At 40.3% G+C, this 23,673-nt stretch overlaps 1 protein-coding gene across 1 annotated transcript in view; it reads left to right on the top strand.

Annotated features, from left to right (window-relative positions):
• The first annotated feature begins 14,414 nt into the window (after positions 1 to 14,414).
• The window catches only part of keap1b (kelch-like ECH-associated protein 1b), a 51,660-nt gene continuing 42,401 nt past the window's right edge, over positions 14,415 to 23,673 (top strand). Inside the window, exon 1 of the mRNA XM_048601608.1 lies at positions 14,415 to 14,533. The gene's annotated coding sequence lies outside the window, so the exon portion shown is untranslated. The remainder of the gene's footprint in view (positions 14,534 to 23,673) is intronic.

The following is a 23,673-nucleotide window of genomic DNA, read 5'->3' as shown; positions in this document are numbered from 1 at the left end:
CTGTTGTTAGGAAGGGAGTTCCAGGATTCTAATCTGGTGACAGTGAAGGAACAGCAAAATAGTTCCAAGTCAGGATATTGTGCGACTTGGAGGGGAATGTGATTTTCCCATGCAGGTGGCTGTTCTTGCCTTTATAGCTGATAGAGGTTGCAGGCTTGACACGTGCTATTGACTTGCCACAGTGCATTTTGCAGATAGTACATACAACTGCCACTGTGTGCTGCTGATGGAGGGAGTGAATGCCTAAGGTGGTGGATAAAGTGCAGATTAAGCAGGATTCTTCCCCTTGGACAGTGTTGAGCTTCCCGAGCTGTCGGAGTTGCACTTATCATGGCAAGCAGAGAGTATTCAACCATACTCTCAACTTCTGTTTTGTAGATAGTGGGCAGGCAATGAATCAGGCAGTGAATTACTTGCTGTGGAATTTCTAGCCTCTCACCTGCCCTTGTGCCAAATGTTTCACAGTTGTTCAGTTCAGTTTCTGACCAATGTCAAAGCTCAGGCTGTTGATATGGGGAGAAATCAGCAAAGAGATGCTGCTGACAGTCAAGGGGATATGGCTAGATTCTGTCTTATTGGACATGGTAATTGCCTGGCACCTGTGTGGCTTGTATATTACTTTCTGTGTCAGTCCAAGCCTGAATATTTTGCTGCAGAGACCACTTCAGTGTCTGAGGACTTGTAAATGGTATTGAACACTGTGAAATTCTTAGGAAAATCCTGAGTAACTGGTCATATTTGATTTCCTTGCTTTCAGGGGTTGGAAAGGGCTCTTGTGGCAAACTGGTAATGATCATACCTCTGGGCCAAAAGGTCTAGGTTCCAAGTCCCACTTGCCATGGAGGTGTGTCACAATAAGTACGAACAGGTTGAATAAAAATCTTCTTAGTGAAATGACATAGTTGGAAAATTTCCTACATTGTCAGTTGTGTTGAAGCTGTATTGGCTAAGGGCATTGCGAGTTCAGGAGCACAAGTCTTCAGTATTATAATTAAGATGTGGTGAGGGTCCCTAGCCTTCACTGTGCCCAGTGTTTTGGTTTGTTTCTTGCTGATCACATGGGCTGAACTGTATAGGGTGAAGACTACCATCCATGATGGTGAGGACCTTAGGAGATGGATCATCCATTTCACATTTCTGATTGAGCCATGTCTTTTGCATGGAAATGTTGGTATACTCCATCACAGAGTAGGGGGATATCAGTGGATCTTCCTCCTTCAGTCCACTGAAGGTCCACTGCCATTGACAACTGCATGTGGCAAGAATGCAAGGCTTTGATCTGAAATATTGGTTGTGAGATCGCTTAACTATACCTATCATATGCCTCTTTCACTGTTTAGCATGCATGTTGTTTTATATTGCAGCTTTACCAGGTTAGCATCTCATTTTTCAGTACAAAAACAGAAATTGCTGGAAACTCAGCAGGTGTGGCAGCATCTGTGGAGAGTAATCAGAGTTAATGTTTCAGATCCTCAGTTCTGAGAAAGGGTCACTGGACCCGAAATGTTAACTCTGATTTCTCTCCACAGATGCTGCTTGACTTGCTGAGCTTTTCCAGCAATTTCTGTTTTTGTTTCTGATTTCCAGCATCGGCAGTTCTTTGTTTTCATTTATAGGTATGTCTGGTGCTACTTCTGACATGCTCTCTAGACTCCTTATTGAACTAGACAGCAAGTTAGGACACGTGCAGAAGAGTTTTGGATGAGCTCAAGTGTACAGAAATTGCTAGCTGAGGTTCAACCATATGTGCATTGCAGTGGTAAAGTTTAAAAGATTACAAAGCATAAAAAAGGGTTTCAGCAGCAAAGGCACAGGCAGGGAGAAGGTCAAGAGGAGATTTGTTAAAAGTGTTGTAAGTTACAAGGAGTCTCGACAAAGCAAAGAAAAAGTGAGAGAGAGAGAGTTCCCTTTAGCAAAGGGGTCAAAAACCAGAGAATCTAGATTTGATGAGATTGGCAAAACAACCAACACGAGAAATTTTTTTTTAAAAACCATAGATCAGGATCAGATTTCTTTCTTTCAGTCTGCACTGATCTAAATCAGAATATAGAATATTCTAGTTGAAGGGATAGTAATGGCAGATTCAATTTTAGCATTCAAAAGGAAATAGAAAAATGCCTGAAGGTGAAAAAAATAGCAGGTTTTTGTGGAAAAGCAGGAGAGTGACGCTTGCTTCATTGCTCTGACAGAAAGCCAGCACTAAGCCAACAGGCCAAATGGCCTCCTTCTGTGCTGTTGCCAATCTATGACTACATTGGAGAAATAGTAAAGAAACAAATAAAAGAAAGGTAAGAGTTTGGGGCTAAGCTGATGGTGAGTTGGAGGTTGATGGCATTGGGCTCACCTTCAAGAAAATTTAATCTGGCTGGTTTAAGGGAGGAAGGGAAACAGCACAGGCAACAGATTGGGTGATCTAAATCTTGATGACTATGAAGTCCATGAGCTTCTTGCACATTTTGTTGTGAGGGAATGGTGGAGGAGACAGGAGAGAGTAATTTAGGAACATGGAATAAATATAAAGCAACATATGAAACAGCATAAATGCTGACTTCTACACAATTTCATATAATCTCCAGAAGGTATTTTTTAATATGGACCAGATAAAAGGAAAAATAACTGCCAAATACAAATATTGAATTTATAGTAGAGATCTGCACTTACTTATTATTAACCTTCAAGTTTATGTAGCTTATTTCAGCAAGTCAAGCTGCCAAATTCCTCAGATTTTGACCGCACAAAATAAACAATAAACAAAAGCTTTAACTTTTATCTTATAGAATACAAATGACCTTTGTTAGCAGCCTTTATCTTGTGGTTATGACACAGTATGTGCTAACTCCGTATCATTGATTACTGAGTGGCTGAATGTTAATCTAATTCTTGTGAATGGAACCAAAACCACTCAGCTCTGATTGAAGAACTGTAAACCTTTGGAACAACGGATCTACTGAAAGTGAACTAGCAACAACAAATCCCAACTATGGAAAACAATGATCAGTGTGTAATTTGGGCAGACACTGAAGCGTTCCGCACTCAAATCCACAGAAATTGACAGAATTGCAATTGAGTAGAAAGCACACTTCAGTTATGATACTTATTCCTTCCAATCTGCACTGACAGACAAAAGTACAATTGACTGAGTGCGTTTTGGTCTCTAAATATTCAGTCTAGAAATAACGTTCCCCTGCAATGAGTTAGAGGTTCAATTGGGTAGCTGTTATCGTGGTCATTACATTTTAGTTATTTCTAAATCCAGAAGCATGTTTTGTAAAAGTTAGTGATGAGGAAAATAAACATGAAGAAAATAGATGCCACCCTCCTCCTCCCATGTACATCTCCTCTCTCCAATGCATTTCCTCATTGTCTCTATCACTGATACCAGCAACCACTATGTGTTTCAGAAGGATGGACAGAGTTGGTGGAAAGAGGCATAGCAGAGAGTGTGGAAAGCTGGGAAGAGAAGTTAACTTGTCATTTCTTTTCATGTCACATTCAATTGCGCATGAATTGTCCTCCAATTTTTAAAAATTAAATCTTAATCTTTTTCTCATAACTAACATTGGTAGAGATTGTTATGCACTTTCATGAATGTTCTGCTTCCAGTAGGGAGCCATAGAGTCAATGAATCACATTACTGTGTTGCTAAAAAATACTCTAGTCAAGTGTGGCTCCTAGGTGGAAATGCATGGCCTGCGAATTCACCCTTATATTTTCTAACTTGCCTTACACAATCAGAATCACAGTAATTTCAGTTACCAATTACAAAAAGAAAACTTCTGAGTGGCAGTATCAATCCTGCACCTCCTGAACTCAGCAGTAAATAAAGCTGAGTAAACAAGTAAAATTTAATTTCTACATGGGATTGAGGCAATCCAAAGCAATACTGTACACTACAGTCACTGGTCGACTTCCATGCCTTTTATGTGCATACAGTTTGTCCTGATACAGGGTTTAACTGCAGCCTTTTTTGAAGGCATTTCTGCCCACTTCTTTTCAGTCAAAGGGTATTGCACAAAACACCAACGGAAGAGGTTTAATCAGAACCAACTTATAACTTGATAGCAAGAGAGATACAAGGAAAGAGATATTAGTGGTATAGTAATAACATCACTAAAAGAGTAATCCAGGTGCCCAGATTACTGCTCTGGGAACACAAGTTCAAATCTCATCATAGAAAATGTTGGAATTTAAACTCTGTTAATAGAACTGGCATAGAAATCTGGTAACAATACCACAAAACTATCAACTGTTGGAAAAATTGTCATTCATGTCTGTGAAGGAAAGAAATCTGCCATTCCACCTGGTCTAGTCTGTGTGTGACTCCAGATATACAGTAATGCGGTTGAATCTTAACTGCCCTCTAAAGTGGCCTTGGAGGCCATTCAGTTCAAGAACAGTTAAGTGTTAGGCAAAAATACTGATCTTAGGACGAAAGTTAACCAGAGCTCACCAGATAGGATGACTCGATCAATTAAGCAGACAGCACTGAGTGAGGAACACTTTTACACAATTGTGCTAGGGGTAGATATATAGGCAGCAGAAATTGAAACTGACCTTGTTGATCAACTACAGGTGAAACTAGCAGAGAGCTGCAGTCAAAGACTGCTTATGGGTTGTGACAACAAATCTTCTCTTGCTGATATGTCCAAGCAAGGACATGTGGAAATGCCGTAGGAGTCAAATAAGGAGGCTAAATTCAAAGATGATTGGAATAAAAAATGTATTTTTTATTGCATAAGTTTAAAGAACTTTGAACAATCAATGCTGGAGCACTGTGTTTATTTTTGGGCAACATTCCTCAGGCAGGCAGGTGTGGCATTGATTTGTCAATACAATATTATACCAAGGCCTCCAGGGTTGCATTATAAAAAAAACTTGCTTTACTTGCTTCGTTTAAAAGTTTTGGGAAGATCAAGAAGCATTTTTATCCACATGAAGCGTTATGAAAGTCAGAAATTCCCTCCGCCAATAGACTGTGGATTTGGGTCAACTGAAATTTTCAAACTTGTGATGGATAATGTTTTTTATTAGTTAAGGGTGCTAAGGGAGATGAATCAAATTGAGATATATATCAGCCATGATATAGTTGAATGACAGGCTATGTTCAGGGACGAAGCAAACTCCTCTTTCTATCTCCCTTTGTTCATGACAGTGAAGCAAATGATCAGGCCAAAGTATTTAAATGGGAAATTAGTTCAATGCAGAGACAAAGAGGGTGTCAAACAGACAAAATTACAGATAATTGAAAATGTTAACAATAAAAAATGAACTATGGTAAAAAAAAATCAAAGATTGAATCTGACCGTGATAACTTCTGGCTGCAGAGAACAGCAAAAAGGGAAGAGGGAATGGACAGATTTCATAAACCAGTTGTGGATATATTTAATGTAAAGATCAATGAGACCACTGAGGATAAGATCAGAAATATAGAACTGAAATATTACAGCTCTGTAATGACATTAATAGGGTCTTGGAGATGTATAGCATGAAAACAAATCCTTCATTCCAATAAAAACCGAAAGAACTGCAGATGCTGTAAATCAGGGACAAAAACAAAGTTGCTGGAAAAGCTCAGCAGGTCTGGCAGCATCTGTGAAGAAAAAACAGAGTTAACGTTTTGGGTCTGGTGACCCTTCCTCAGAATCGACCAGTTCTGAGGAAGGGTTACCAGACCCAAAACTTTAACTCTGTTTTTTCCTTCATTCCAACTCGTCCATGCTGACCAGATAACCTAAATTAATCTTGTCCCATTTGCCAGCATTTGGCCCATATCCCTCCAAACCCTTCCTATTCATGTACCCATTCAGATGCCTCTTAAATGTTGTAATAGTACCAACCTCCACCACTTCCTCTGGCAGCTCATTCCATGCACGCATCAGCACCTGCATGAAAAGTTTCCCCTTCGGTCCCTTTTAAATCTTTCCTCTCTCATCTTAAACCTATGCCCTCTAGCTTTGGATTCCCCTGCCTCGGGGAAAAGACCTTCACTAATCACCCCATCCATGCCCCTCATAATTTTATAAACTTCAATAAGGTGATGCCCCATCCTCAGACGCTTCAGGTAAAATAGTTTCAGCCTATTCAGCCTCTCCCTTTAGCTCAAACCCTCCAACGCTGGCAATATCCTTGTGAATCTTTTCTGAACCCTTTCAAGCCTCACAACATTTTTCCTGTGTTCACCAGACAGAAAAGCTTGACATGAATGTGGTGCTGGTCTTTAAATAAGAAGATATAGGCAACATGAAAATGTTGAAAATGCCAGTCCCATCTAAGTAGAAATTACTTCAGGTTCTTGGCTCAGAGATGGACAAGACTAGCAGCTCAATGTTCCCAGTTTTAGATGATTATAGGAAGGATAGAAAAGGAAGCAAGAAAGATTAGGGGGGTGGCATTTTTAATTAAAGAATACATTAATGCTGTAACTGGGGAAAATATTTCTGAAACATCGTCCAGTGAAAATGTATGGGTAGAAATGACAAATTAGAAAGGAAAGATCGCTTTGATGCGATTGTACTATAGGCCATCCAGTAGCAACAGAAACTGAGAAACAAATATGTAGGGAGATCTAATATATATGTAAGCATGGTAAGGTTATAATAATGGGGAATTTTAATTTTCCAAACATTGACTAGGACGACCATAGTGTTAAAGGTTTGGATGGTGAAGAATTTGTCAAATGTACTCAAAAAATTTTTCTTTATCAATATGTGGATGCTCCTACAAGGAGCAAAATTAGTCCTTCTTCTGGGCAATAAGGCAGGGCAGGTGACTGAAGTAAAAGTGGGGGAACACATTGGGTCTATCGGTCATAATTCCATTAGTTTCAAAATGGTATGGAAAAGGTTAAGCCTTCCATAAAAGTGAAAGTTTTTAATAGGAGTAAGGCAAATTTTAATGACATGAGACAAGAACTTTCAGAAGTTGATTGGAGTAGGCTGTTCGCAGTAATAGAACGTCTGACAAGTGGGAGGCGTTCAAGAAGGTGATGACGAGAGTTCAGAGGCATTTTATTCCTGTTAGAGCGAAGGGTAAGGCTGGTAAGATTAAAGAACAATGGATGAATAAAGATATTGAGGTTCTAGTCAAGAATAAAAGAGAATTTTTTTAGATATAGACAACTTGGTTCAATTAAATCTCTTAATCAATATAAAGAGTGTAAGGGTATTCTTAACAGAGAAATTGGGAAGGCAAAGAGGGGATATGAGATAGCACTGACAGGTAAAGTTAAGGATAATCTAAAGAGATTCTACACATACATTAAGAGCAAGAGGGTAACTAGAGAGGGGGTTGGGCCTCTTAAAGATCAAGGAGGTCATCTTTGTGTTGAACTCCAGGAGATGGTGTGGTCTCTTCTGGAGTACTATGTGCAGTTCTGGTTGCCCAGTTATAGGAATGATATTATCAAGCTGGAGAGGGTTCAGAAAAGGTTTACCAGGATATTGCCGGGTATGGAAGGTTTCAGTTATAAGGAAAGGCTGGATAGACTGGGACTTTTTTCACAGGAGCATAGGAGGTTGAGAAGAGACCTGATAGAACTTTATAAAATAATGAGAGGTATAGATAGAGTTGATGGTAATTGTCTTTTCCCTAATATGGGGATTCTCAAGACTAGGAGACACATTTTTAAGGTGAGAGCGATTTAAAAAAGACATGAGGCAATTTTTTTTTTTAAACACAGAAGGTGGATCGTGTGTGGAATGAAATTCCTGATGAAGTGGTGGATGTGGGAACAATTACAATGTTTAAAAGACATTTGGATGGATATATGATTAGGAAATGTTTGGAGAGATATCGGCCGGGATCAGGCAGGTGGGACTAATTTAGTCTGGGATTACGTTCGGCATAGACTGGTTGGACCAAAGGGTCTGTTCCCATCCCATATGACTCTATGAGTCTAAATTAGCAGTAATAATTTCCACATACAAACCTGAGAACAGGAAGGAGTATAACCATTGCAAAGGTATAAGCCTGTATTATGGGTATTTTAGAAGGTGTTTGGTAGCTAAGGATCGGTATGGATGAGTTATTTTGGACAAACAGCTATAGGACTTCAGGGGTTATGATCCAATGAACATTGATGTGTGAGTGTGAGTGAGTGTGTGTGCATATCAGGGATTAATTGTAGGATGGGGTGGGGCGAAGAGATGCAATATCCAAGTTAGAACACTTACATACTGCTTTAGCAACTTGTCAATAACCTGACAAACACTAATTTTTGACTCAAACATGTGAAATGGCTAATTAAAAGAACAGTTCGCCAAAAACAATGAGCATCTTCAAGAGGGAAGGAACCTCATCACACCTGGTTATGACAAAGAATCCCTTATGATAAAACAATACAAATGTTTGAAGTGCAGAACAATGATAAAGCAGCTCCAGTTAGTAGAAAATTTCTGAAGCTCAACTCCCAGAATGAGACAAACATAGCTTCATATTAGTTAAATGACAATTCACTGAAGAGCGCCTGTACACTTGATGCTTTTAGTTGCTGAGTTGGGCACAACCTTCATGGTTCCAGCTAATGGGCTACATAAGGAAACGGAAATTTCCATCAGAAATAGCTCTTTGTTTATTCTCTGCATTCAGTACAGAAATTAGTATATTACTCAAGACATGGGGAAGCATACAGTCAGCTAACGTAACTGTCCACTGATGCAATTCTCTTTCAAAAACTGTCAATTTTATATGTTAACATTTTGCAAATATTGCTTCACCTCTGTAATATCCCTAAGCACACCAGCCTGGATTTCCAAACTGGGTGTAAATTGGGCAGAACTAATTTTAGTTGAGAGCTACCTGCTGCTTTGTATCACATGCATGAACAGCTGTGGCAATAATATGATGGAAGCTCTTGCCTTTTACAGGCAGTCACTTCATTTTACTATTAGCTTGGGAAAGGGGACATTCTGCACATTTATTTTCTAAAATCCTATCACATATCATTTCCACACTTAATTGTATCCATGGGGTTAGGAACACAGAGTTGTTAGACTGTAATAAGTATGTGGCTTTTCCTGACCAGTTTGTCAGCAATGATGTAACTGTGACCTTTCGTGTCAATTTATTCCATTTCTTCCTGACAGCACCAGTAAGCCAGCAATGGATTATCCAAAAGGAATCATCCATTTCACGGGTTTGAGAAAGAACCATTGAAGGGCAGTTTAGGCTTCACTACATAAAAGAGATGCTCTGTGACCTCCTGCCTGTACATACACATCCACATTTGCTAACAGAAGTGAACATACCAAACTTTGATAAAATTGCACAGGTAAAGCTCCTATTCACAAAGGAAGCTGTGACAGCCGATCTATTTGGAAATGTGAAAAGTGTCAGCTTCATCCAATCCCAGCCTGTCCTGGCTTTGGTGACATTGCACGCAAAATGGTCCGCCAGGGGAGTCAACACTCAAAGCCTATACCTACCAAGAGCCAGAAGTCATGTCTACATTATTGCATCCACACAAATGACTACCATGAAGAGCTACCTATACAGTGTTTGATTCCTAAAAATGGGGCTGTACTCTTGTTGCTAGGATTATTTGCAGCTGACCTGCCACACAGACTTGATGCACCTGTCCACAGAAGTCTTGAACCAACCTTTTCCACCTTGCAGGCATGTTTACAATGCTGGCCAATGAAGATGATTGCATGTAAAGACAAACAGGCTGCATGTAATGCAGAAGTACTTCCACTTTACAATCAAAACACATTATTGAAATAACCATCATTAATCCACCCTCCCATGCTAGGCACACATGTCCAAGTATACACTTGAAACATTTTTCTGAACAAATCTCAAAACTGCATGCAAACCTCACATTTCCATTTGAGTATGTCTAAAAATTGTTTCTAAATGTTCAGTTCCAAACAGCATCTATCCTGGAAAATCAAGTTATTAACTCATGTCGAGGTACTACTGTGAAAAAGATACCTTCATGTTAGCCATCATTTTCCACCTACTGAATCACAGAGAAAGCACTGCAGCCTAGCTCACCATCATCCTTATCCAGTGTCTTACCAACAGCATCCATGGATAGCATTCATAAACAAGAAGAGAACTGTAGCTTGCAAACTGCTGTCTTGTCCAAGAACCTAAGCGACCACAAACTACAGATAAAATTGTAGTCTCATGATTCAGCTGTGTACCAGGTGGCACATTTACACTGAACAAACAGGATACGAACTGAGCAATTATAAAGCCTATAAATGTGACCATTTAAAACAGTTTGGTGTCTACTTTACTAATAAGTCTGCATTTACTTAAAAACTCACATGATTGAAGGAAAATGAAAGACTTATTGTTTGGTTAATCTTCGTCAACCGCCGCACTGTCTGCCAAAACATTTTTTCTTACAAGATCAATTCTGAGCTATTACTTAAAGGAAGACAGTATTTAATGAATCACTTTAGTAATTGAAAAGTGGAAAGTAAAATAATATGTCACACAGCCCAAGATCTTAGCTGAATCACTGATGAGATCACTTCATATGGGACAGCCTTATCCAGTCAGGGGCAACACGATGGTTCAATGGTGAGCACAGCTGCCTCACAGTGCCAGGGACTCGGGTTCTATTCCAGCCTCAGCTGACTGCCTGTGTGGTGTTTGCACATTCTCCATGTATCTGCGTGGGTTTCCTCCCACAATCCAAAGATGTGCAGGTTAGGTGGATTGGCCATGCTAAATTGCCCATACTGTCCAGGGATGTGCAAGCTAGGTGGAATGCCATGAGAAATGAAGGGTTACAGGGATACAGGGACTCCCAACTTGTTTGATCTGAACATGCATAAAGACTGCACAAGTCTACAGGCAGAAAGAATAGATCAGAGATAAAAACAAAGAGGAAGAAAAAGAACTGTTAAATTTACTGAGATAACAAGGTGTAGAGCTGGATGAACACAACAGGCCAAGCAGCATCAGAGGAGCAGGAAAGCTGACATTTCGGGTCTGGACCCTTCTTCAGAAATGTGGGAGGGGAAGGGGATTCTGAAATAAATAGAGAGAGAGGGGGGAGGCGGATGGAAGATGGATAAAGGAGCAGATAGGTGGAAAAAAGACGGACAGGTTAAGGAGGCGGGGATGAGGCTGGTAGGTAGGAGGTAGGGGTGGGGGTTGAGGTGGGAGGAGTGGATAGGTGGGAGAAAGGATGGACACGTTAGGGAGGCGGGGACAAGCTGGGCTGGTTTTGGGATGCGGTTGGGGGCAGGAAGATTTTGAAGCTTGTGAAGTCCACATTGATACCACTGGGCTGCAGGGTTCCCAAACAAAATATGAGGAGCTGTTCCTGCAACCTTCGGGTGGCATCATTGTGGCACTAGAGGAGGCCCAGGATGGACATGTCATCCAAGGAGTGGGAGGGGGAGTTGAAATGGTTCGTGACTGGGAGGTGCAGTCGTTTGTCACGAACCGAGCATAGGTGTTCCACAAAGCGGTCTCCAAGCCTCCGCTTAGTTTCCCCGATGTAGAGGAGGCCATTTACTGGTCTTGAAAGGTTAACTTGCAGATTAGTTTTTGAATGAGAGAGGACAGTATAATGACTTAATAGATGTAAATGTTGTTTTTTTTAATTAAAGATTTCACTGCTTTGATGTCATACATACAGTTATTAGGTTAATTCAACTTATCGTGTCTGTATTGGTTACCATTAGCTCTGCAAATAGAGCAATCTAATCTTAATCCAAATCAGTTGTCCTTACTTCTTACACCCTTCCTTTTCAAATAGTTACACAATTCACTTCTAAACTGTTATAGGCTTTTGTTCAGTAGTGCACAACCTTCCACATTCTAATACACTTCTGAGAACGTTACTGATAGTCTTTTGTGCAAGGGTCAGTGTCCTTACATCTGGGCTAGAAGGCCCTAGTTAAGATCCTTCTGCTCCAGAGGTGTGTCATAACATGTTTGAACAGGGTTGATTAAAGAGATGTGAAAATTTTATTCCCTGATGTTCAACTTTGTCTTTGTTCTTGATGTTTCTGGTGAACTGTTAATTTCAATTTAGCCTTTGCTAAACAGGGAATTAAAAAAAAAGAGCCAAATTCTAGAGGTGATGTGAGAATACCTGCCCTTGGCAATGGGGAATCAAGGGTCCTTATTACAATGAAGGTCAATGAGAATCAGAATTCTCCACTGATTTGAGTTATTCCTAGCATAGAGACCATTTACCTCGGCACATTATTGCAGAGAGTTCTTAGGATAGTGCCCAAGGCCCATGTATCATTATAAAACCGTTTTAAAGACTTTCCCTTCATCTGGAGGATGTTCACTGGTGATTGGTGTTGAATACTGACCATTCATAAACCCACCAATACTGAAACAGTCTGGGCCCTTATATAGTAGACGATAGACAAAATTCAGGCTTGATAAGTGGCAAGCAATACTCATGCCTCACAAGTGCCAGGTAATGACCATCTCCAAACAGAATCCAACCATCTCCCTCGACAGACAATGATGTTACCATCGCTGAATCCGTCACTATCAGCTTCCTGAGGGGGCACAAACTTAGGTAGACCAGCACTGACAAGGCAACCTTTTTGTGGAGTTTTGGTCACCTTATTTCCAAGGGACGCTGTAAACAGTTCAGGAAAAAGCAATAATCATGATTTGCCTTGTCAATGATTCATACAAAGACAGATGAGCAATGAGCAGTGAGCAGTGGGGAGGGGTAGATTTGTGTTGATTTTATTTTAATTATTCATACTTTGTGGCCCACAGTGACACCCTTAATTGTCTTTGACAAAGTGGTAATGAACCCCTTCTTGAGCTGCTACAGACCTTGTGGTGAAAAAGCAACAATCATGATTTTGGAACTTGATCCTTAAAAGGGGAACTTAAAACAAACTTTTAAATTGGGATGGGAAATTGAATACTGAAGGAGGGACACAACTTTTTTCTTTGAAATCCTGATAAGCAAAGTCAACGTGTACGATAGATAAACAGACTATTTGGTGTCAGATTGGCTTATTTTCATGGTTATGTTTGTAAGTGAGATGATTGTACAGTCAATCCCCACTTCAGGCAACAAACAGAATCTAGGCTGACATTTTCATGAAGTACAGAGACAACATTGCACTACAAACGGAAATGCCAATTTTCAAATGATCCATTCGTTTAGGCCCTCCCTGCCTGTTCAGACAGAAGAATCTTACTGCACCTTAAAAAAAAACAACAGAATTCTGTCCTGTTAAATATCAATCCTTCAACCAAATACCACCAGAACAGATACAAATAACTTGCATCTTTCAGGTAATAATATTTAAAAGTGCTTCACAGGAGTTTTACAAAATCAAATTGTGACATTGAGCTACCAGGGTTGTCTGATCATGTATTTAGCGTGTCACAGGTTAAACTTTGCTGAACGCAAAATTGGGCAGCATGTCCCCCATGTTCCATCAACTGCTAAACTTCAAAAACAATTCACTTGTTTGCTTGCCATATCCTGTGGCTGTAAATGGTGATACCTAAATGGAACTCAAATTTAAAAATTGACAAGACTAAAAGTAAAGTCATCCTCACTTTACTGCTGGTAAGAAGCAGGTAAGAAAAATAAGAGGGTCATAAAGTTCTAGCAAACGCATCGTGTATCATGAAATAAAAACAGCAAATGCTGGAAACATTCAGGCAGATTTGAAGCGTGTGAAACGTCAGAAATACCGAGGATCTCTTGCGGTACAGCGGTAGCGTCTCTACCTCTGACCCAAGAGACCTGGTTTTAAGTCCCACCTGCACCAAAGGTGTGCAATAACATTTCTGAACAGTTTGATACAGAATAAATATATATAAAACGCTCAGTTTTACAGTATTAACCCTTCACTTGGGAGTTGGGTTTCATCAAACCTGGAGGGGTCAAAGGGCATGAAGGGGAGGGGAGAGGGGTGGGGGTCAGGGCTCCAGGAGGGGGTTAGGGAACAAGGAGACAGCCTACTCTCATCTTGCTCTGCAGCCGCGGGATCAGGTAGAACGGGACCGTGACCAAAATTTGCTCATCTAATGGATCACAGCCGTGGGCTGCCCAGGAGCCTGAGAGCCCGAGGCCTTTGTTTGTTACTCACCGAGCCTCAGGGTGTCGGCCGCCAGGGAACACCGCCTTCGCGCTTCCTGTCTCCTACGCCCGGTTTCCATGGAAACTGTCAGTGGATTCCCCAACGTCCACCTCCGCTCACATCAGTCACTGCAGCCGTTATTAACCGCTGCGGAACGGCACCGGGCAGGGCAGGCCGTTTCCGAGTTTGTTTTGGATCAGTCGGCGCGCGGAGTAAAAGAGAATCTGACATAAAATCAGAGGGCCAGGCGGTCTGACAGGGTCTGTGCAGAAATAAACAGAGTCCATATCTGATCACCGGGAGTCTCATTCAGAACGGTAAGGCAGATTTTGTGGTCTCCGTTTGGGACGCCGATTTGATGACAGCGGTTCCATTGATGAGCACAACACTCCCAGCAAAATCCTCTCCTGTTTGCAAACGACTGGACGTGCGTTCAGCATATTCCATTTCCCAAAACAAAAATTCTTTGTCTAAAAGGACCGACGACCAGTCAGGTTAGTTGCGGGTTGATTTTTTTCCCAGCTCGTGCTGAGATGATGGGAGCGTTTGGTAGTTGGTAGTGTTCTTTACAGTTGCTTGGAATGGTGTGGTACGGCATTAAAGCCTTGGTTCTCAAATAAAGGCATAGAGTACTAGAGCACGGAAAGAAGCCTTTCAGATCATAGTCTCTCCATGCGCTTGTCTACTCTAGTCCCGTTTTCGGTATTTGGCCCATAGCCTTGTATGCAATGGTGTTTCATTTGTTCGTCTACATAAATTTTAAATGTCATGGTTATCCCTGTACCATCCTTTAGGCAGTTAATTCCAAATACCCACCACTTTCTGGGTGAAATAAGGTCTCCTTAATTCCCCTCCAAACCTGCCCTTTAGGTTAAATCAGTGGTCTCCAACTTTTTGAAGCTCAAGTTCACTTTTTGAATTTAAGTACAACCCAGGATCTACCCAAACATAAATCATAAATCATAGAAGTCATAGAATCCCTACAGTGTGAATAATTACTCATTTTGTCCTCTAATCACCAAGTCTCAGTGTGACACCTGCAACTGCACGTTATCTGCCATTATCTCCAACGCCTTGAAGTCGGGGTTTTAGTTTGAGGCTGCTAGTCGTATACAGTCATCAAATAGGTATTGTGAGGCATGTGATACTTGGACTTGATTATTTTCCTTTGGGAGAATGCTGTCACACAGAGTCAACGTAAGATTTCACTTTAAAAGTGCAGGACGGTTACCCACTTCCTATTATTTTTCTCTGTTTGCGAGTCCCATGAGTCCAATATCATTTTTGCAGAATAATTATCTCCATATCAATGCCACTGCTTTATAAGTCAAACACCTGATGGGAATTTGGTAGCCAACCCATCGTCTACTTGAAAGATGGATTTGATGCAAACATGACGATTTGTTCTATCACACTTAATTTCTGAATTCACCTGTTGAATTCCTTTGTTCACTTCTTCAGCTGTGCACAGAGGTTTTCTGGGTGGAACCATTTTGATTTTCTTTCCCTCGTATTTTCTTTAGACTCTGGAAGTTTTGCAGCATGTTTTTTTTTTACATTGGGGGGTACACAGGTCTAGCTTCAATTTGAATGCATTCACAACACTGATCATATGCGCTAAGTCTTTATTCTTTTAACAAAAGTGACTTTTCCGGCATTGGATCTAAAAATCTTTGCAGGACCTTCCCTCAACTTAAACACTTCACATCAGCAATGAGGAATAGTTCACACGGGCAGCACAGAGTTCATTGAGCAAAGCTTTAAACAAGCTATGCTGAAGGGCTTGTGGTAGAATCAACTTTACAATCAAAACAAAAACTTTCATTATATGACAAAGTCCATAACTTTACTTGTTGATGCTTGCGGGTGGATTATACAGTTGTAGTTGAGAAAAGAGAGGAAATCGGGATCATTTCTGCAAAATGCAACCAAGTCCACATTTGTGCCAAGCATTGCTGGTGCACCATTGGTTGTAATGGAAAACTGTTCCTTGAATGGAATTTTTTTTTTCAAGCACATACCTTTTGAATTTGTTGTAGATGCCCTCAACCCTTGTTCTCTCTTTAATGGGCAAAAGGGTGAGAAGATCTCTTCACGTGTTATGAACTTTAAAAAACCATGTGAACAAAAACAATCAGTTGAACTGTGTCAGTCATGTTGTTGGATTTATCGAGCTGCAGTGAGAAACATTCGGTCCTTCGGGCTGTCCTGTAGTTGATGAAAGAAGTCTGTGGACAAAGATTCCACTCATCTTGCTACTGTGGAAACATCAAGTGATATGCTCTGGATTGCGGTTATTATTTCTTAATTGTTGTTGTCTTTGATTAAAGAGTCAGCAGCCACGTCATTGCTTTTTTAATTACTTCATCATCTGTGAATGATTTATTGTATTTTTGCAGGCCTTATCTTTTGCTGCTGATTTTGGAAAAAACATGACTGTTTAGCTTTCAAAACAGACTTCAGCTCATCAACTTTATTTGTCCAAAGTGTGCTGTTCAAGGGTAGACTATCCCTGAATTTACTGTACATGTTGTGTGGTGTTTTTCCAAATTCACCTTTCTTCTGATCAATATATTTTGGTTCTATATATAAGCAAACACTCTTATCATAGACAGAAATTCATTTTCCAATTCCACATGGAAGTTGTATATTTTTAAATTTTTTTGTAAGTAGTCCAGGTTCATCATCCATTATTGTGTCTTCATCCTGTATGTCATGATGTCACTCCACTGCTGGTCATGCTACAGGTAGGCCTATGAAACATCCAGAATATTTTGGCTGCTTTCAAGTGTGGAGGCATAGGAGGTCATTTCTTTTGTTTCTGTGGCACCTGGTTGGCTTGCATTGTTTGGATATTGGAAGTGGGGCATAGCTGTGAGTCTGCATGCACATGATGAGCTGTCCAGGCTCCTTTTTTTCTGGTACTGTAATATACTGGCTTCACACATCAGTTCCTCATATTTCTTATTCATTTGTTTGCATTGCCACTACAAAACTTGTATTACTCTGCAATAATAGTCCACCTGGACCAAAGTGAAACACGATGCAACAAGCTGGTAAAGTTTGCTCAGAACATGGACTTTTCAGTAGTCACATAACCTCCAGAAATGAAAGTCATGCAGAAGCATGATGTGTGCCTGGTAAGGGAATATGGGTGGGAGTGAGATCAACTGTCAGAGACAGGTGCAGCTGTGGAACATGGGCAGGCAGTGTAATTTGATGTCAGACACAGGCATAGTGATGGAACATGGACGGGTAGTGTGATTGACTATCAGAGAGGGCACAATGATGGAACATGAGCAGGTGGAGTGATTGACTGTCAGAGACAGGCACAGTGATAAACTATGGGCAGGTAGTGTGACTGATTGTCAAAGACGGGCACGCCGAGGGAACATGGGTGGGTAGTGTGATTGGAATAGTGCAAGTACTAGTGGTTTAATGGAAGACAGCTGTGATAGTCTGGTGACGTTTTCAAGCCACAATATATATCTTGTGGAAACAGTTCTCTAGAGTTTAGAAGCTTAAGAGTGATCTGATCAAAATCTTCAATATATTAACAGGAAAAGACAGGGTGGATAAAGAGAACCATTTTCCTTTGTTGGGGATTCTACAACTAGGGGGCATAGTCTGAAAATTATGGCCAGACAATTCAGAAGAGATGTTAGGAAGTGTTTCTACATGTTTGGAAATCTTTTCCATAAATCCAGTAGATGCTTGATCAGTTGTTAATTTTAATTGTAAGATAGATTTTTTTAAGGGAAATTGGCCAAAGGCAGGCATATGGAGTTAAGCCACAGAGATCTCATGGAATGGCAGTGGAACGCGCTCAAGGAGCTGAAAAGCTTACTCCTGTTCTTATGTTCCTATCTTCAAGGTAAAACTATATGACTTTATAGAAATCTGTCACAAACAATCTTTGACTTCAAGAAGTGGTGACTTTTCACCACAGTGGTGTTAATGGACTGTACTTATAAATCAGTTGCAACTGATCATATTTCGTGATTTTGAGATTTAACGTAAGAGCTATTTGAATATCAAGGTAGTTGTCAAAAACAGTCAAATCCCACCGTGAAACTAGAGGTGTACTCCTCTCATTCTTCAACCTGAACTCCAAACCTAATTAATAGGGGGAAAGTAATTGATGTTATTGTGTTCTAACTTTTGAGGCCTAGAGGGATGGTATACTTCATTGGTGGGTACTTCCAATTTTACCATTTCACAACCTTTTGCATCATTAATTTTTCTTCATTGTTGTTACAATGTGAACATACTTGCAATTTTCAAAAGCTTTGTCAGGAAATTCTGAAACATCTGGAAGATTTCAAATTTGATTTTGGAAACAATTGAATATATTATCACTTGTGGCATTGTGAATTATCTGCCGCACACCTTTTGCTTGTTGATCATTCAATACCACTGAAATAAACTGATTTCTTACTTTGGTCTGAACAATAACAAATGATGCTTTCTGCCTTTCAAAGAGGACAAGCATCATGATGGGTAGCACATTACTGTGCAAAATGTCTTAATTAAAAATATAATTATTAGTCCTGTGACATGCGATTCTTGGTTACACCTTGCATAAAGACAAACAAATTAAATCATAGGGCATGTGCTTCAATCTATTATATTAATCAAACAGCACAGAAGTTCTTGGATATCTTGGCCAATATTTATCTCTCACCTCAACATTACATGCAGGTTAACTAGTCATACATCCCTTGTTGTTGCTGGACCTTGCGAGGTTGCCACATTTCCGTATCACGACATTGACAGCACAAGAAACATAGTTCATTGACTATGAAGTCCTTTGAGCAAACTTGAAGTTATGAAAGCCCTTATATAAATGCATTATAGGTGACAAAAAACTCAGACTAGAGCCACGGGGTGATGGAGGAAGATTCCGAGGTAAAATTGAAAATCTACATAAGTGCCTCAGTGTGACCCATGAGAGCCAAATTCGCAAGTAGTTGTATGTGTATGAAATTGGTTTGATAATTCCAACTCTGCATTACTCTGCATCAAGTGGGACATCTAGGTGGATGACTGTTTAGAAACACTAAAGCTTGGGTAGCATTTGCTACACACTTAACTTGTTCAAAAATAGCAGCGTGATATCACCCTGCAATTGACTGAAATAATGACCTTGTGGTAAGAGCCCAATGACAGGTGTTGAATTTAAGGGGATCATGTTTATGTTCTGAGGTTTGCCTGACAACATGCCTGCATGATGTGGCTATTAAGAATTAAAAAGAGGCCTGAGTTGTTTGCTGGAAAGCAAGCATAAAGTGTTCACCATTGGAGACAGTGGCAGCAGCATGTGCTTACTGTGATTCGATTTTAATCTTCAGTGGTCCAGGACAATGTTGACAATGTGGGTTGTACACAGTTATGCTTTAATCTGTCAAGCTATTTCAAACATTAAAGAGAGTTAGGGTCTTAAGGTTAGCTAATCCACATTTCTACCTGAACACAGGACGCACGTGATTCACATTGCCAAACAAATGAGCTTTGAAAGATGGTGGATTTCTAAGATATCCAAGAAAACTTGAGGACAAAAGCAGTCTGCCAGGATCTTGAATGGAGCAGCTAGATGCTGAAATTCTCTATGTTCACAGTAACGTAGATGGGAGCTCAGGTTCAGATTGAAAAGACCAAATTTATGAGGCTTTGAAGTAAGACTGTGAGATTTACCCAGCTTGCACTAGATGAAGAATCTCTGGGGGAAAAAAGGCATGATTGTGAAAGAAGTTCTGGGGTTAAATGTTACCAGGCTGGTAAAAGAAAAGCACTGAAGTAAACCTTTGGGAGCTAAGATCACTTTGAACTAGATTTGGAAAAATCAAATGCCTATTTTAAAGACAGTGTAAAGCATCCTCTGAAATAGGTTTTTGGGTTGTGTTAAAAGTGGGAAGCTGTGTTCTGTATTTAATATGTTAGTTGTCTACAAAAATATTTATTAGTGCTGCTTTTAGTCTGTATGTAGCAGTATTCTTTAAAAAATATCAAATCTTATCTGGTCATGCTTTTCAGCTATTAACTGTACTTTGAGTGTACTCTTAAACATTCACAGTCTCAACAGGGATCATAACAAATGGGGACTCTTGTGAAATTTTGAATCCACGAGCTGAGACGAACACATTGGGTTTGGGAGTAGTTTAAATGAACAAGATTTTAGTGAGATAACAAGGTGTAGAGCTGGATGAACACAGCAGGCCAAGCAGCATCAGAGGAGCAGGAAAGCTGACGTTTCGGGTCTGGACCCTTCTTCAGAAATGATTTCTGAAGAAGGGTCCAGACCCGAAACGTCAGCTTTCCTGCTCCTCTGATGCTGCTTGGCCTGCTGTGTTCATCCAGCTCTACACCTTGTTATCTCAGATTCTCCAGCGTCGGCAGTTCCTACTATCTCTGAAGATTTTAGTGACCTTTGCTGTATTTATTGAAAATATTAAAATGCCTATGTCTCTTGCTGAAGCATTCCTTAAAAACGAGGATTTCTCTTTGGATTCATTGATCAGTGCATTGAGTATTGGAGTTGGGATGTCATGTTGCAGCTCTACAGGACGTTGGTGAGGCCACTTTTAAAATACTGCATTTGATTCTGGTTGTCCTGCTATAGGAAGGATGTTGTTAAACTTGAAAGGGTTCAGAAAAGATTTTTTAAAATGTTGCCAGGATTGGTGGGTTTGAGCTGCAGGGAGAGGCTGAATAGGGTGGGGCTTTTTCTCTTGAGCGTCAGGGGATAAGAGGTGACCTTTTTGAGGTTTCTAAAATCATGAGAGGCATGGATAGTATGAATAGCTATGGTCTTTTCCTCTGAGGTAGGGGAGTCCAAAACTAGACGGCATAGGTTTAAGGTGAGAGGGAAAAGATTTAAAAGGGACCTGAAGGGCAATTTTTTTCATGCAGAGGGTGTTGCATATGGAATGAGCTGCCAGAGAGGTGATGGAAGCGGGTATAATTACAATATTTAAAGGGCATCTGGACGGGTACATGAATAAGAGATCTTATAGTGAACATTAATTAGTGTGGGTGTGGGTGTGTGTGTTGGGGGTGGGAGAGGTGTGATGTGACAGAAATGAAAAGACTGATATTCTTCATAATAGTAAAGAGACTGTGGGAGATAATACGATTCAAGGACATCAATATGTCATCTATAAGAGTGTCTAGTGTGGTTTCAGAAAATTCTATACCAAATCCTAAGCTTTTGACAAACCAATAGCCATCTAATGTATTTATACTGGGAAAGATTAAAAATTAATCAAAAAGATAGGGGAGTTTTATATTTGAGGGTGAAATAATTCCAATTTTTGTCTGATAAAAGGGCCAAAAAGATATTGAGATATGGGGTTGGCTTAATCCCTGATCCTGTATCAGCAAATGTTGTGAATTTCTTTACAGAAAGTTCACCAAATAAGAGTTTATGGTTGAAGTGTATTTCTGGAGATAATGTATCTGTTCTTATATAGAGTGAATTTAAACTGTGTCTTAGTCTGTAGATGTGTTATTGTAGTATGGTGTCCTAATTGCTTATTAATTACGTTGATGTTCTGTCTGAGAATGATCTAACTGGACACTAATGTCCACATGTTTGCACAACATTCAATGAAGTGGATATAAAGAGGAATGTACCAGCCTGATCAATGACCTTGAAAGAACATGTACTCGTCTCTGAACCTGATCTAAAAGACAATAGTTTGATTGGAGGAGTATCAAAAAATCAAAAGCTGAAACATCTGAAACTGAAAAGGTGCTGAAACTTCAGTCTGATTACAAAAGAATTCTTCTTAAGCACTTTCTTCCGCTGGAGTTGTGGTCTTGAGGTGACTAAATAGGTTTGATGCTGGGATCCATACACCCTGCCACAGGTTGAGTAGCTGTTGAGTAGCTTTGACAAGGATGCTGGGTGGGATGCTATGGTCTTTGCATGCTCCACCCATTTGTATTAGGCTTACACCTGGGCCTTTTGGAGATGGTTGGAACCTTTGGATATGCTTCTTCTTCAATTTGGGCAGTCTTGGGAAACAGATTCCCGTTAGACAGTGGAGTTTTTTGAAAGGAAGGTTTGAAACCTTTGTTCTCCAGGTATCCGTGTGCCAATGACAAAGCTCAGAGTAAAGGTTTTGGAAGTTTTGTCTACAGATTCAAGTTCCCTGATCTGGCTGACACATTCTTCTTTTTACCAACGTCAGTGGATGACATGAAAACATCTAGTGGTAGGACATTAGTTTCCAGCTCAATCATTCTCTGAGATAAGATCAACATTGTTAATAGGTAATTTGGACACCACTAAAACAATAGCAGACCTACAGATTAAAGCACAATTTAAATTCACTGTACACAATAGAATTGTTACAGAACTTTTGACAAGCATGTGGACAATGTGGCATTCCATGCAGCTGAATGATAGAAACCAGACACTCGGTGCTGGAGATGTTGGCCTATGAGAGGATCCTGATTTAGAGCACTTATCCTGCCAGTGGATTCAGAGGAGATTTCTCAAGGGATTCGAGATATCTGCTGCATTTTGTCCATGTCTTTGATGTATACAGAAGGACAAATAGCACTCTTGTAGACTATGAGCTTGTTGCCAAGTTTGAGATCTTTGTCATCAAAACTCGGTTCTTCAAACAGCCAAGTACTGCGCAGGCACACTGGAAGTGAAGTTGAATTTCATCGTCAATGTCTATCCTCATACTTTGGGAGTCTCATAGTAATAAGAATTAATCCATATTGTCCAGTGGCTCACTGGATCTTGATAGTCAGGGGTCAGTGTCATGTGGTGGGAGCAAGCTTACAGGGGATCTTTTTCTTCTGAATGTTTAGCCTAAGGCCTATTTTCTCACATGAATACATCAATGATACCGTGCAAGCGTCATCTGCATTTTGCAGCTTGAATATAGTGGTTAGGGTGATCTTGGGACTGCAGGCTGAACAGTTTCCCTTTCCTTCTGTAGAGAAGCTCATATGGGTTGGAGTGTTGCAGCGAGGAAGTTGAAGAAGTGCATTGGTGTAATGACACAGCCTTGGTTTATCCATTGTGCATTGGATCGGTGATGAACCAATTGGCAAGAATCACAGCTTGCATACACTGTGCAGCAAGTTGAAGAGGGTCACAAGTTTCTGCAGGCATCCTAATTCGAGGAGGATGCTCCATAACCCCTCCTAGTTTAGAGTCAAAGGCATTTGTGAGTTTGAGGATGACCATGTGTTGAGTTACTGCTGCTCTCTCCATTATTATTGGATCTGTCTTGATGTGAGAATCATGTCCTCAGAGCCTATTAATGTTGTTGTCCTGAGGTGATACCAGGTAGCATGGATGTGGTAAAGGGTGCTCACTTCAAGGACTGAGTCTCCGATGAGGGGATCCTCAAAGTGCTGCTTTTAATGACTGCTGATTCTGCTCTTGATGAGTGCCATTCTGTTCTTAGTTCTTGCTGCACACAGGTCTCAGAAGTCCATGCAGTGGGGAAACAATGAGAGAGAACATGGGGAAAGAGGAGGCTTGTGAAAGAGGAGTTGAGCAATATTTATACTCACTAGGAAAATTATTTAAAACAATCTAAGAATCATCAAAAAAGATGATCAGGATTTTTCTGAATGATAATTTACATAATTTAAATGAGAATTTTAA

The sequence above is a fragment of the Rhincodon typus genome, chromosome 10 (genome assembly GCF_021869965.1).
Source record: "Rhincodon typus isolate 14 chromosome 10, sRhiTyp1.1, whole genome shotgun sequence".
NCBI classification, from domain to species: domain Eukaryota; kingdom Metazoa; phylum Chordata; class Chondrichthyes; order Orectolobiformes; family Rhincodontidae; genus Rhincodon; species Rhincodon typus.
This window is presented reverse-complemented; position numbering and strand designations above follow the sequence as displayed.